A 15,794-nucleotide genomic window follows, 5' to 3' on the forward strand; every position below is an offset into this window, starting at 1 on the left:
TTTCTGTTTTACTGCTTCTCAGTTCAAAGTTCATCTCTCTACCTGTCTCAAAAACAATACATAGCTAAGGAAATGTCTTCTCTTGACATTTTGTTTCCCCATACTACTTGCTGGCATTGAAGCCACTTCAGATAGGTGGGGAGGTTTGTGACAAGCACATGATCTGATATTGGTGAAATTTTGAACATCATTTTTCTGCAAATATTCATTTAATCAACAGAAAGTCTGCTCTTAGGTGCCAAAACACAATTTTGAACAAGTTTGAAAAATGAGGTAGGTCCTTAGTCTGTGAGATGCCTTCAATGCCAGCTGATTTTCCAGGGGGAGCCTTGGTGTATCCTTTTGTTTTTTAAAGAAAACAACAAAAGTAAAAGGAACAGAAGTGGATTTTCCACTGATCCTGTCTGCTCTCATCAAAATCCGTAAGGATATATGTTCTTGGGAGATGTAGACTGCTCATTAGACAAGAGTGAATCTTGAGGTCTGTTTGAAGAGGAGGAAAAGGGCTGCTAGGTTGCTCAGGCATACTCAGTGATCTCTCTGGATTAAATGTAGAATTCACAGGGAGAAAATACACTCATTTCATGAGACAGTCGATTTGGAAGCAGGAAGAGGTCTCTGAGTTCCTATTCTTTTAATGCTTTCTCTTTCAATTTTTTCCCCTCAAGTATTGTTTTATACTGGTCTGAATGAAAAATGTCCCTCAGCTCTGAAGAAATACTCGCCCCAGATATGAACCTTTCAGTTTAAAACTACCTCTGCTTTTTTATAGCTTTTATTTTTTAATTAAAAAAAAAAAAAAGCCAAACAAAACCAAGCAACTAAAAATAAAAACCCAGTCAAGATGCAGGTAGTGCTTCAAAGCCAAAACTGACAGACTTAGTACTGAGCCTTTTAGAGGAAGAAAAACACCTTTTAGTGTGGAAACTTAATTCTTCTAGCCTGTGTTGGGCTCAATTTGGTTTTGCCACTAGCCATGCCAGTGCTCTCCTATATATTTCCAAGGAACAAGTCTGAAATTATGAACAGTCTATTGATACAGGGCAGTGTGCCTTCTGGGATGCTCCAGTCCTCCCCTCATTCCCATGGGCTTTACCAGATAGCTCGTGGAATTGGAGGATATTACATAGGTGGTTTCATTTTAAGTTTGATCTTACTTCACTGTAAGGATCTACCCAGTTACCAATGTGCACTGAACATGGATAGATGGACCCAAAATCTAAAAAGGAAAGAAATTCTTCTTCTCAGTAATAACTGCAGAACATACAATAATGCTTGAAACCACTGTATCTGTCTGAGGAAAGAAAGACGAAGTGCTGCAGGATCTGCTCCCCCTGTAGGTTTGCGTTGGTTTGTTGGTTGGTTTTTAGGGTGGACACACTTGGCTGGGTCACTGGGTGCTTCAGCAGAGCAGTTTTGACCAAGGCAGGCTGAATGAAGGAAACACAGGTAGCAAAATGTTATTCTTGCAAGACAAGAATCTAAGTTGCCTAAAAAAGATGTTCTTGAAGATTTTCCCTGCTCTTCTAAGTTCTCAGATGATATTAAAGGATTGTCACATTATTATTAATGTAATAATCAGGAAGCATTTGTCATGCTACTGCCCATTCCTGAGAAACACGTTTTAGAAGTTAGCCTTAATGGGTTAATTTCCCAACCAACTCTGAAGGTGCTTCTTAGTGTAATATAACTTCCTATAACAGAAGATCCTCCGACTGTGGGTTCATTGGCCTTTATAGGGCCTTGACTTGCAGAGTCAAGGATCTTTGATAGAAAACAATTCAGAATTCTGGTAGAAGGATCTGCAGGTGTCATGATGTCAGCCAGAGCCTGTATTAGTTTTTCAGTGCAGTTCTCCCCAGCTTGGTTTATGGTCTGTATAAGCATCCTACATTTGAAAAGAAAGCAGCTTTCTTCCCTTGTTCCTTTAAGTCTGCTTTCTTTTTGGAGTTATATACGACTAACCCTTTACACTTCTTCAGGAAAGCCCAAAGCATTAGAAAAAATACATCTCTTTTTTGCTAGACATTTTCCTTTGGGAAGGGGCAGAAGAGTTAGTCTAGGTCAGAAACTCCTGGTGCTTACTCAAATCTCCTGGCAGGGGTCTTCTCTGCGTTGGATGTAGCTTGTGAGCAAAGTCCATACCTCAGCTTGGCAATTGGGCACAACCCCACAGAACAATCAGCACTAAAGAGAACAGGACCCTGTGGGGGATGTTCCCACTGCCGTCTGCCTGGTACCTGTGACACACACAAGCTTATGCCAGGTGTCCAACACCCTTCCCATGCAGGGGGTCAGGTTTGCTGTGCCCAGCAGGGAGGTGAACTTCCCCAGATCTGAGGAGCCTGTAGCATGCTGGAGGTTTTTAAGAGGAGAGATGGTTTTTACATGTCCAGACAGGGACTAGAACATCTCAAACCACCTGTCCCACGTTAGCTTTTGATTTATAGCTGTGAGTGTTGGTGGCCACCAGGCTGTAGGAGAAGGAGCTGGGCTATTGAGTATACGTAGTCTCTTATATGTCTACATTTTAATGGTCATACCTAGAGACTGATAGTGAATTTGAAGAGCTGAAATGTTGAGTGAGATTAATGCAAAATTATTACAACTGGCTTTCTACTTTTTGTTGGAGAATTAGGGAATAAGTAACCCAATCTAGCAAAATTTGTCACCCGCATTAGGAACTGTGAACTAATTATTGCTTTCTGATACTCTGCTCTTACTTGTTTTGCCTTTTTATCCTGATTGTTTGCATTCCTAGGACTAATTTGCCTTTCTGATGCAATGCCATGTGATCTGCTGAATAATTTTTGTGAGCAATCATAAACTCCAACCTATGGCTGACTCCGTATATTTTTATGCTACGCTCCATAAACATTCATTCATTCATTATGATTACTGTGTGGAAACAGACTTTTACAGGCTAATAAACTTGGATTTGAACTGGATGAAGCGTTTCCTGGTGTCACTTCTTTCCTCTTTTTTAAGAAAAAACCCAAACCCACACACAATAAAACAGAAGAAGTAAAGGTGCAAAGTTTGACTTGATTTCACCAGGTTTCTGTAGCTATCCCCACAAATGCTGTCAGTACTGGACTTGGAAATACCATCAGCAAAACCTTATTCTCAAGTTGATTTCATTAACAGTGAGAAACACTCCTTCTTAAGAATAAAACGAACTTCCAGGTCTTAGGGTTGGGAAAGAGGGGGAAGGGAAATCGGGGTTTTTTTCTTTAATTGGTTACTCTGGTGTCTTCTCTCCTGCAGACCTGCTTTCTTAAGCACGCTGACATGCACAGGGCAGCTTCCAGCTGAGACCAATTAAGCAGAGCATGTGCCTGCAGTTTGGCTCAGTGTCTGTGGCCGGGTGATGCTCATTGCAGGCTGTCAGCGCAGGCACAGCTGGAGCACGCGCGGGCAGGCGACCTCTCAGCACATAGAGGTCTGGGGCCAGCATCTTCTCACGCTCCTGGGGTCTGATGCTCCCTGACCTGCTGTGCCTGGCAAATGTCTGGTCAGAAATGGCTCTGCAGGTGGCAGAGTCTTTTCTTTTTTGGGTGGTTAGTTCAAACTCAAACGGCTTGGCAATACCAAGTGTAGTACACAGAAGGAACATGAATTCTCATATCTTAGCTGTTTAAGACATCTCAGTAGAGGAGGAAGCTGGCAGTAATTGATAACCCTTTACATGGTCTCTGCAAGGAGGCCATTGGGATGGAATGGCACTTTGTGCAGAGAGAGGCAGCAAAGCTAAAACAGGCTGGCCTGATGTCTGCACAAAACTACACGTAGTCCTCTATGTAAAGAAGTCATCATCTTTTCCATATGTTCATCTGAAGTGTGTCACAAACATTATGCATAAAAATTGTGTTCTTCAGGCCACTGGAGGCCCAGTCACACAGGTAATCTTAATTTCACCAAAGAGCAAATGGGAATTTAAGAGCAGAAGGAAGGCTCGTGTTTTGTCAGTTTTCAGGCCTTGAATGCAGGCAGTGAGATCAAGTGTCACTGAATGGTGCAGCTGGACTGGACAGGAGGCAGCCTCTGTGTACAGTGACCCTGCCAGTGGCACAGCTGTTCTAGACAGGGATCTTTGGGGACCACTGCTCTGGTCCCTGCCTTACCTAGTTCTGCTGGAAGGAGTGGCTTTCAGAAGATGGGGATGATCCTGAGGCAGTCTCATCACAGAGATGAAGCACAAGCAGGATTATTAGCGGATGATTTTTTTTTCCTGTTGTGACCCAGCACATCTTACTTCAATAACAGAAGACAAAATTGCAGCAGCCAGAGAAAACTGCAGCTCCCCAGCAAGGCACAGGAAAAAGCTCATTTGCTCACTCTTTCTCATCCTTTGTTCCCTTTCCCTCTTTTTTCCTTCCTTTAGCTCCTCTCTTCCCTAGAGGAAGGGAGATATGACAGATGCTGTGGCTCCTGCCTGCAGCCCCATGCTTTGTGTCCTGGGAAGGTGGTGGGGCTGCACAGAGGCTTGAGCTCCTAGACGCTGAAGCACCTGCAAGGTAGGTAGCTGCTTGCTGTGTGGAGTGGTGCCCCAGCAAATCTGTGGGCTGCTGCTCCTCTGTTTGTGCCACTGGATTCCACAGGGGAATGGCGGCAGAGACTGGGCTGAGGCAGTCGGTGTTGAACTTTTTACATCCCCAGTGTGGCAGGGTCAGGAAGCTGATGCAGATTGCAATGATAACAGTGAATATGTACTTTACACGTGCCCTAAAATGCTGGTGCTGAGAAAATCTAGGGGGACTTCTGAGGGGTAAAGGGCAAGACATGCTTGATCCATCACTGGCATGTCCTAAACTTTCTCCAGCCACAGTGAGGGTTCTGGAACAGAGGTTAAAGAAAGCCAGATCTTAGCTATTTTTTCCCTAATTATTTTCTTGGAAACAGCTGAGTTGGTTTTGCTAGGAATTTGAAAGTACACCTAGCTCAAGGCAGGCACTGAGCTGGAGGCAAATGTCTTGCCTGAAAGGCTTCAGCCTGCAGGATTAAAGCTCTGTGTAAAGCTATGAACCGCCAAAAATGGGACCTTGTAATAGACACTTTAGGTGATGCGAACTGCAGATATTGCCACCAGCTTTGCTAGGAGTAAAGAAGGGCGTGAGAAGGGCATTAATTCTGCAGCACTGTGTGGGGAGACTCCCTCTGGTTCTCTACCAGCAAGGCTGGAAGCAGCTGGGGTGGGTCGGGGATTTTTGGGTGGGCGACCCCTTAGCACAAAATACGACTTGTATGATGGCAAGGAAAAGCTGGGCAAGGGAAGTGGATGGCTGTGGCACCACCAGCCAAAATTCTTCCCAGAGACACCAAACTGTGCCCCAGGGAGCAGGCAGAAGAGATGCTCTCGTGGCACATGAACTGTGAGGGCTGCAGTTTCTGTCTCTGGCTCCACTGAAAAGAACCAGCAACCCAGATTGTCAGCTTCCCAGCATGGTGTGCTGAGCACAGAAGCAGGTTGTATCCAGGGTGGTTGTTAATAGGAATGTGCTGGGAGTGATGGTGATGTCCTGGCAGCGCCATTCCGAGTGGGTGGCCCCCTCCCTGCTCCCTGCTGGTGGGGTGAGAGCCTCTGCTGTGTTTTGATCCAGCACTCCACACTGCTGTTCTGACACTTCGCCGCTCCCACCGCGATTTCTACATTTCTCTTCTGCTTTGTGTTAAAACAAGGGAGGTGTTTAAATATTTATTATTGCTAGAAACTCCAGAAGCCAATGTTCATTTGTATAAGGAACTGGGATTTTTTTCCAATTGTCAGTAATAATTCATTAATTATTATTTTAAAGTTGTTGTTCTGCCTGTGATGTGTCACCTTCCCATGAATTTGGCAGCAATCTGCACAAGATGTGGGATGTACAGCACTGTGGTTCTTCCTCCTGTGGGTTGTTGCTGCTCCTTCAAACGTCTTCCCCTTAAACAAAGTGGGCGTTGGAGTTCCTGGTGTCTGTTCAGCTAAAGGGAGAATTTTTTTCCTTGCTCTCCCTCCACTTTTTTTTTTTTTTTTTTTTGGGGGGGGGGGGGGGAGGGGTGGGGCAAGTTTGCTGCCATTACCACACCTGTGGAACTGGGGTCTGCTCCAGCCCCTCTGCAGATGCAGGAGAAAAACTCATGGCTTTTGGCACCTGGGGATGCTGTGTTTGACTGTTGCTGCTGGATCAGCATTTCCCCTAGTTGCAGTGGCTGCACTGACCCGTGCCAAGCCTCAGTGGTCCTTCAGGCTCTGAGCATCAAAGTGGCACAGTCTGGAATCCCGAGCCATGCAAAAGCAATCTTGTCTGGCCGTGGCAGGTCGGCATTTTTCTTAGATTACTCTAAATGCAGAGTGTTGCTTGCTTCCCTCTGCTTCTGCCTGCAAATGAGTGGGGAGGTAGCTTGGAGCGTGGCAGACTTCATCTGCAGGGGGATAGGAATGGGGAACTTGCACTGGGAAATGCTTTTTGTTTTCAGCCCAGAACATGATGTTTTCTAGGAGAAGGGAATACAGCTGACCTCACCCCTGATAAGTAACAGCTATATTTAATAAGGATGAGTGAGATAAAAGAAGGCGTTAGCTGGTAAGGGGACATTCATCGTGGAGGAGGAACCTTGAGGAGCATGAAGGAGAGTATCATCAAGTAGGATCCTGGGGAGAGAGAATCACTGCTGTGAGGTCGGTCTGGGTCTGCAGTTAGAGCCTGTTGTTGGAGTCTGCAGTCACAGTCCAGCCAGGTAAAAGCCTGCAGTCAGAGTCTGCAAACCAATACCTGCAGTCAGAGTTTAGCAGGAAATAACCAGCTGTCAGAGGCTGCAAGGGAAACTCACAGCAGGAGCTTGCTGCAGCCAGAGTCAGTGAATGGTTGGAGTCAGGATGGCTAAGCTGTGAAGGGGAATAAACCAGGATTCCATTTATGCTGTGTTTAACAAGAAGTCTGTGCCTTGGCTGGTTTTTACCCTCTAATAAGAGGGCTGCTGCAACAGTGTTTGTCTTCCGAATTCCTTTTTTGCAGCTCTTTTCCCTCAAACACTTTTGTTACCACTTGTGTGTTTGCCACATTTGCAGGAGAGGACAGTCTCAGGGAGCAGAGCCATTCCCCATCTGAGCCTACCAGGGACATTCCTGTGCCTAATGCCACCACTGCTATATTCCCATAGCTTCTGGCACAGCCGTGCTGGATGCTGGAGCTGCCAATAGCCATGGAAAACAGTAGCAGGCTGCTCAAGGCTGTGTCCTAAATGGGCTGCCCAAAACCTCTTATGGGAACTGGGGAGGAGACAGTGAAAAAGCTGCTGGGGTTGGTAATTTTGCTTTTGCCTGACGTAACCACAGGAGCTGAACATCCTTGGTGCAGCCCATGGGGCTGAAAGGAGAAATTGCTCCTCTGAGCTGAAACATACCCAGGAGGACTGCCTTATGGGGTCACCAAATGCAGCTGGCCATCTCCTGGCAGGCCTGGGAAGGGCAACAGCTGCTCTGCTGGGCTCTCCTAGTCTGCACAGATGGGGATTCTCTGCTCCTGGAGCTTGGGGCCAGGGACACCAGGCAGAGCAGCAGGGGTGGAACTGTGGGCGTATGTTGCTGCACACAACACCAGGTAAGCCTGCAGCTGCCTCTGTGCCTGTGTCCCAGCCAGCCTGAAGCACCAGGCACAGCCCAGAGACCATCTCTGCTGTTGGACCCATTGGTGCCACCATGTCCCAGAGTATTTGCATTTGCTTGTCATCTCTGTGGACACGTGAGTGTTAGCAGGCAGTGCTGGGCTGGAGATTAGGTTTGTTAGTCTAACTCTACTTTTTACTTTTTTAAAGACATGCTTGCAATTTGGCTGTGGTCCCACTCTTTCTCTCCCCTCCTTCCCCTTCCCTTCCTGCCCTTGCCACTGAATGGCTCCGTGACCCCCATTTCCTCATGGGGAGAAAAAGAGGGAAAACAGACCTCGATTAGTGCAGCTGAGCAGTTCCACGAGATCTGGCCTCGCTCTCCCTGGAAAGCCATGCACCAATAGTGTAGCAATGTAGAAAGCCCCTTGCTGGGGTATTTCAGCTGGTACCTCCAGCTTGCAGCTGGAGCAGCTGGGAGTGAGTGCAAGCGTGGCAGCACCTGCGCTCGTAATTTTCTGGGGGAGCTGGGAGATGTAAAACTTTGCCTGCTTTCCACTGGATGGAATTTTGCCTTTGCCACAGTAGCAGCTCTTGGGAGCTGCCTTCTGGGAGGCAGGGCGAGCTGCGGGAGCGGGGCTGGGATGCCAGGCTCAGCGGGATTCGCCGTCCGGATAATGCACGGCCAGGGTTCAGCCTGAGTGGCTGGCTCGCGTTGTGTGGTCACAGGAGTAATTTGCCCAGAGAGGCGGAGATGAATTGCTTTGGCTCCCGAGAGGCCCAGGAGCAGGGGGAGCCCAGCGCTGCCGGCGGCTCCTCGCCCTGGCGGGCTCTGCCCTGGGAGCAGCTGCTCCCAGGAGCTTTTTAATGGGAAACCCAGGTTCGGGTCAGCATTGCCAGAGCTGTGGCAGGGACTGAAAGCTTTCGGTGAGGGTGCTTTAGCCAGAGGAGGAGTGCTGAAACACTGCTTAAAACATGCACCTCCACAAATAAAGATGCTACAGCTCTGGAGGGGTAGACAGGTATTAAAAAAACCCCAACCCTGAGAGCATCCCTTATCAAATGTATGCATCACTTGCTGTGCTGGGAAATGTGCTTTCACTGGGGGAAGGTGGCAGCACTGAAAGGAGACAAAGTAGGAGGGGGAAAAAGCCCAAGAGGTGCTGTCTGATGTATGTAGAGGAAGCAAGCACGGCCATGACCCTCTAGGTGCACCTGCGCTCTCGGCCCTGCCTGTGGCCCGCTGGTCTCCCCTCTCATGCTGCATCAGAGCATTTGCCTCTCTCTGGCCCCTCAAGAGAGGAACTTGCTCCTCATAGCCCTTCCCACTATCTGAGGAGTCTGGCAGTGTAAGGCATATGGCCACATCTCCAGGAAATGCCCTGCAGGGATGCCCTGCTCTGGCCATGGGCCTGGCATAGAGAGATGCAGTGTGACACAATGCCTGCACTGACCCAAGGTGCTGCTCTGGGCTCTTTGTTTCAGGCTTGGATGACATTTTTGCTTCATTTGTACTCTAATGGACACTTGTCACAAGCAGCTTTCAAGCCCATTTTTACTCTGGCTCTTACTTGGCCCACAGAGGTGTGGGCAGCTCCTTGGTAGGACACCAGAGGAGGAATTCAAGGAGCTGCCATGGTGTTCAAGTGGTGTGGTGGGAACTCCCCGGAACAGAGTGGAAAAAAGGATCTCAACATCCACCAGGAAGTGGCAGCTTTTTTCCCCAGGACATGCAAGGAAAGCCCAAAGCTGCTCCACAATAAATGGGGTTGCTCCTGGAGGTGGCTGCCTCCTACGCTCATCTACAATATAGGCTTGACTTCCAGCTTCCTTGCCAGGTGAGGATCCAGACAGGTGTTGCTGTCCTTGCACAGGCCACTGTCACAGACCAGCACGCCTCTCCCACTCCCTTCCCAGACCCTTGGGCCCTGGCTGCTGTGGTTGCCAGCTGTGCTGAGGGTGGCAGTGTGCCTGTGCCCCCCCATGCAGCAGAAAGGGCTGCAGTAAGCCACTCCAGGTGTGGAGCTATCAAACTGTGTGGGGAGAGAGGACAAGTGGGCTGATCTGCCTGCAGAGGTGTGACTTCCCTCACAGCCACCAGCTGGTTTCTACCGAGCTGATTTAACTGTGTTTCCCTTCACAGTGTGCCTATGGAATGCCCACCTTCAAAAAGGTTGTGCTTACTGCAAAAGTGATTTTTTTACATGATGCTTGATGCTACATTGCATGTGAGTATTGCAGGATGGATGTGTGGTCTGGGTTTACTTCTGGTTCTGCCTTTATCCAGGAGTGTCTCCAAACCAACTGCATTTCCAATGCTGGCAGCAACTAGGGTAGGAGTAATTTGCTGGGCTGGGGTGTCACTCAGCCGTGAGCGGCGTGTGACAGCCATGATCGAAAGGGACATTTATTTGCCTTTAGGATGGAAGGGACGTGACACTTCTTGTCAAATCCCATCTTTGCAGATGTGGTCTGTGAGGCAATAAGGCAGAGGTCATGGCAAAAGGTCAGACAAAGCAGCCCTCTGCCTCAGCAGGCGTTTGTCCTGGTGCTGCAGGGGCGTGAACACGGCACGGGATAGTGGCAAGCGTGAGAAGCAGCTGGTCCACCTTCTGCAGGCTGCTCCCCCTAACAGCTCCAGTGGTTTTGTCAGTAATGGCTCACACACTGTTTTGATATGTGCACACATGATTTTAGAGCTTGGTGATATTTTACACCACAAGAATTACTCAGAAGACCAAAGGGTGCTTCATGTGTCACTCATTGGTTTGGTGGAGCCCCACAAGCATTTTTGCTGCTTTGGAGGCCTCTCTGAGAACTGGAGGTGTGCAGCCTCTCTGAAGCATAGGTGTGAGTGTGGATTTTAAAAATGTGTTAAAGGAATCCTTTTGTTTAAATAAGGACTCAGCTCTGTAGCTGAGCTCTGGTGGGCAGCATGGACCAAAGCAAAGCAAACTGGAAGCGACCATCAGCTGTGGATTATAAGGGACTCCCATGTCCCACTCTGCTGCCACGAACATAGGACAGGAGACTAAATGGATCAGGAAAACAGAGATGAAGGATTTCCACACTCAGGGAGGTGAATTTTTCTGGGCTAGAGCCTGACACCTGTCCCATCTAGGGCATCAGGGTTAGGTTCTGTGTCTCATTCCAACCACTTCTGCTGTAAGCAACACCATGGCCAGGCTCTGCAAAGCTGTGGCATGCATACATGCAAGCCCTTCCCCTGCCTTTTCCTTCTCCAGCACTGCCTGTGTTGCTGAAAGCTGCTCTTTTTCAGCATTCATGGAAAAACCAAACCTGCAGTTTGCAAAGACCCACTCTGCTCTTCTTTTCCCATTAGTAAACTCACACAACCAGCACTTGGCACCATTACGCCTCCTTAGAGATGCAGAAAACACATAGGTTGTTTGTTTTCACATATACCTACCTAATTGATGGGTTGGGAAAGGGGAGGCGGGAAGGGAACTTCAGCCCTATTAAACTGTTGGGAATTGTGTTCCTTAGATTAGAAGTGTTTGTATTATAAATACCGTGAGAAGCTGAGGCAGAGAGTGAGCTGGCTCTTGGCACCTGGGATAAAACCACCAGTGATGGCGGAGCCCTTTATAAACATTTGCATTTTCCCAGATGCAAGGGATAGCTAATCCAAACTACACGCCTGGAATTTGGTTCCCGTGGCTGTGAACAGTGTTGCCTCTGTGCTGGACCAGGACCCTGGGCAGCAGAGCTGAGATGTGCACACATCTCTGCCTGGTCCTGTTTTCCAGAGGAGCTGCTGGGAAGCCACTCCCTGAGTGTAAATACCTGCAATCCTTGCAGGTGGATTTTTAAATCTAGAATTGAGCTTTGCTGCTCTGATCTATTTATATACAGTGCGTGGGGCAGAAGCATATTCAAGTGAAATTTTTCAAGGACTAGAGGGATTTATTTATGGTGAGCATAAGAAAAGAAAACAAACAGAACAATAAGTTCGAAAAACCACCCTGAATATTTTTGGGGTTTGATTGTTTTGTTTTGGTTTGGTTTTTTTACATTATGACTGTGTACCATACTAATGCTTGACCAAAAACTGAATCAGACCCAGAAAAATGTCTGAAAAGCCATGTTCATATTTCTCAGGTAACACTGATGATTTTCTGTTTCTGGGAGCAGGGCTGCATCGTGCAGGGTCATGGCACCTGTGGAGAAAAGCACAGTTATTACGTAAACCAGAACGAAACGGATCCAATTCCATCTTCCTCTCGTTTCAAGGGGTTTCTGTGAAATTCGAATGCGTAAAACCTCCGTTTGGAGCCTTTTGCTTTTATCCTGATGGACAGGCCTGGCACAGTGTGAGCACTCCTAGGTTAGAGATTTCTCCCTGTGCTTCTCCGCAGACCCACATCCTTAATGGTGGGATGCTGCCCTGCCCCCTGCTGCCTCCCGCTCAGGCCAGACAATCAGTGTAGGGCACTTTGGAGAGTTGTCAGGTGGATTGGGCCATGCTAAGTGAAGTGTGCAGGGAGCAGAGACGGGGGAAAGAAAAATACCAAGGCTGTGTGCCAGTTCTTCAACCTCTGGTAGGGTGACAACCTTGCAAGGGCAGCAGAGCTAAACATGACTAAAACTGATCCTCTGGGGTGGCGGCTCTCCACTTGTCATCTCCAGCACAGGGCTGAACTCAGCCTGGCCGCCTGTAAAGCTGGGGGAGCAGATGCATGGATTAGTGAGTACCTTTCCCCTAATAAAAAGGGCAAAAAGGGAGAGCGAGCGGTCCTTTAGCAAGTGATTGCTTTTATAGCCGCACCTCTGTGCACTGAGCTGAGACAGCTTCCTCTGTGCATTCAACTGAAAACAAAGAGTGAGAAAGGGAATGAAAGAGCAGGATGCAGCCTTCCCCTCAGCTGGCTCCCAGACCTGAGCCCTGCTCTGCTGCCTGCCTGCACGGGGGGACACCCTGCCCTGGGTGTGGGGGCTGCGTGGGGCACCCCTCAACCTGCACACTCCTGCCCACCTTCAGCACCCTCAGAGGAGTGAGGGAAAACCACAGCCGGGGACAAGATTGTAAATAACTGAAAAAGGCTCACCCCATCACTGAGAAAAGCCAACAACCGCCCTAAAAACTCACTGAGGATCACCCAGGCAATACCTCCACTGTGCACGAACCAGTCTAAAATGGAGAGCATTGCAGAGCCACAGTCTGGTGTCGCTTAGGTAAAATGGGTGCATTATCTGCAGGAACACAGCGATCTCACTCTTTCACCTCCGCCCGCTCCGCCGGCATGGAGGCAATTGCACAGACAATGTGCCATCCCTCACTTCCTCCACTTTTAATTCCTCCCCCCTCCTCCCGTGAATCTGTGCAATTTTCCATTAAAAAAAAAAAAAAAAAAAAAAAAAAAAAAAAAAAAAAAAAAAAAAAAAACAAAACACCTAAAGCTCTTCCTCAGAAACCTAGACATTAGCATACTCGCCCTAATACTTTAATCCCCATCATTGTTTACAATCGGGCTACACACAAGGTTACTCACACTGCTGACTGATGTATGAATACACACACACACACACACACACACATATATAGTTTTAATTGAAACGGCAACATTTAGGTTCCACCTTAACAGTGTACCTTAAAAGATTATCTCGGTTATTTCACAGGCACCGAGCCGGCACTAATAGTCCAAGGCAGATATTGAAAAGCAGCACAGGGCCAGGCAGATCTATTAGAAATTCCCATCCACGCGCCTCATACATATTGATTTCTGACACCAAGCAGCAGTGAAAGCCCCCGTGGGAATAATATATTTAGCAGGGTTCGCTGCGAGGAGGTCACAGAGTGCATACAGATTAGCTACAGAGGACCAAGGCACTAGTGTTGGAGCCAAATGCTAGATTTTATATCGTTTTAATCTGAACTTTTATAATCCTTTTAGTTCTTCTTTCTCTGGATGGCAGGGGAAAGGCTCCTCCGCATGTATCATGCATCTTTTTTCCTCCTTTATTCCTCCTATAAATGTGCAAATGCTGTTGGAATGGGGAGGAATTAGCAGGAATAGGCACAAACAGATTTGGGGTTTATATATAGGTATGTGTGCATGTGTATATATGCAATTTTTATATATATGTGTGTATGTATGTATGTGCCTGCTTGTGGATAATAATGGTCATTTTGGCTGGAGACATCTTTATTTGAAGGTTTCCTTCAATGAGGGTGGTGAGAGGGGGTCTCAGTAAATCTCAGGCTCCAGTTTTAATGTGCAGAAATAAAGAACTGTTCTAAGACCTTCTTTTCTTTCATTTTTATCCCAGAGCTTAATTGAGCAGAAGTCACATTTACCCTGTTGAGCCTCAGAGAGCAACAACAACAACAACAAAAATACCTAAACAGTTTTAATTACCTTTCTGCCTGCGCCGAGGGGGAGGAGGTGCCTGCTCGCCGTGCGGGGGTTGTTGTGTCTGAGGCGGCGGGGTCGGGGGGCTGGAGGGGTGCCAGCATTGCGGAGGGAAAGGTTAGAGTTGACACACTTTGACACGAGAGTGAAATGCGCTCCGACAACAAAGAAACCAGGAGACTGCAGCTAAACAGACACAAAAGCTCGCAGGCATCTTGCAGGCGAGAGAAACACACTGACTCAATTTTTTTCCTTTTTAAATTTCTTTAAAATTTTTTTTTATTTAAAGAAAGGTTCCCAATTCTTCCTGATAAACAATATTCCCATACTGATCAAACCCACCTGTCTCTGGCAGGGAAGTCATTCCTAAAAGCTGCATGATATGCGGACCCACTACTTCCAGTGTTCCTGACCCTGGCATGGGACAATGAGAGTCACCTGCCAGCTCTAGATGCTGCAGAATGAGTATGAGTCACTTCCTGCCGGGGAGGCAAAAAATAATTTGAGTTTTGTTTTCTAATTTTTAAAATGAAAGGGAGGAGCAGCTTTTGACACTTCTGTTGTCCCTCAAGACAATGAGGTGCTCAACCTTGGGCTAGGAGAGGCTGTGAGAACTGCTTGAGAGGTATGAGTTGTCTTTTTTTCATTTTTTAGCTCTCTGAATAAAGGTTTCCCTGCCAGAGGTACCCCCTGTACCTCAAACAATGAAGCAGCAGTCGAGTTGTCATGAGAGAGGAAACCCATAAGCCTGCAAGAGGTGCTGGGGAAGCAAGAGGAGGAAACTGGCTCACCATGCCTGGCGGTGGGGTCCCTGCTGTCCTTGGCCATGCTGGGACAGGGTGGGGTGGCTCTGCGTGGCCCCAAGCTCTCAGTTACCTGTGGGGCACTCTGGGGGCTGCCTGGCTAGGTCCCAGACCTGCACTGGGCAGCTGTGGTAGCACAGTCAGGGTATCCTCGGGTGTTTGGTGCTGCACAGAGGGACCACGTGTGGGTAGGTGCTGGAATTTTGCAGAAGAGTTTGGTGGGAACTGTCCAGCCCAGTCCTCTGACATTTGAAAAATAGTAGGTCCAGTCCTACCATTGATACATCTGCAATGCTGGTGAGGTTATTCAGTTGAGCAGCTGCCTGGGGCCGAGTCCCATCCACAAATTCTTTGTCTGGGTGGGAATTCAGTACCTGGACACAATGTGGGTCTTGCCAAGGACCTCACTTGTCAACTAAAATATTTACAACGCCCTAATTATTTTTGTCAAGATAAAAGTTTGATGCTTATCCTACTCTATACTTTAGATTAAATTAAGTTATAGGTGGAAAAAAGCCCATGTTTATTGACCTTAAAAAATACAGGGTGAAGAGTGCCTGATGCAAAGCTGTGCAGCAACCAGAGCTTGATCCATATCAATAACAAAACCGAACAGAAAAACATATTTTAGGTTTATATACCACCTCAAGTACCTGGCTGCACTTTTTGTTTCACCCAGGATTCCAGTCCAACATTCACCACTCAAACAAGGTTGCTACCGAGAGCATGGGACCTAACTCCTCTGATTTTGATTTTCTTTCTTCGTTCATATTTGAAGATCTCCATCTCAGTGGTAAACACACCCAGTATACAGAGGTGAGCTCATTGCTGGCCCTTGGCCAGTCTCTTCCACACAAGTGCCCCGTTTCCTTCTGTATCTGGAGGAAATGGCTCTGTTCCTATGTTCTGGTTGACAGACTCCATGGTTTCTCCTCCTGCCTTGATGCTCCCCTGGAGCACTCTTTGTGGCTCCTTAGAAGGAGCCATGCAAATCCTTGAGGGTGGCAGCTGTCTCATCTCCTGCAAGCGCTCT

The sequence above is a fragment of the Prinia subflava genome, chromosome Z (genome assembly GCF_021018805.1).
Source record: "Prinia subflava isolate CZ2003 ecotype Zambia chromosome Z, Cam_Psub_1.2, whole genome shotgun sequence".
Classification (NCBI taxonomy): domain Eukaryota; kingdom Metazoa; phylum Chordata; class Aves; order Passeriformes; family Cisticolidae; genus Prinia; species Prinia subflava.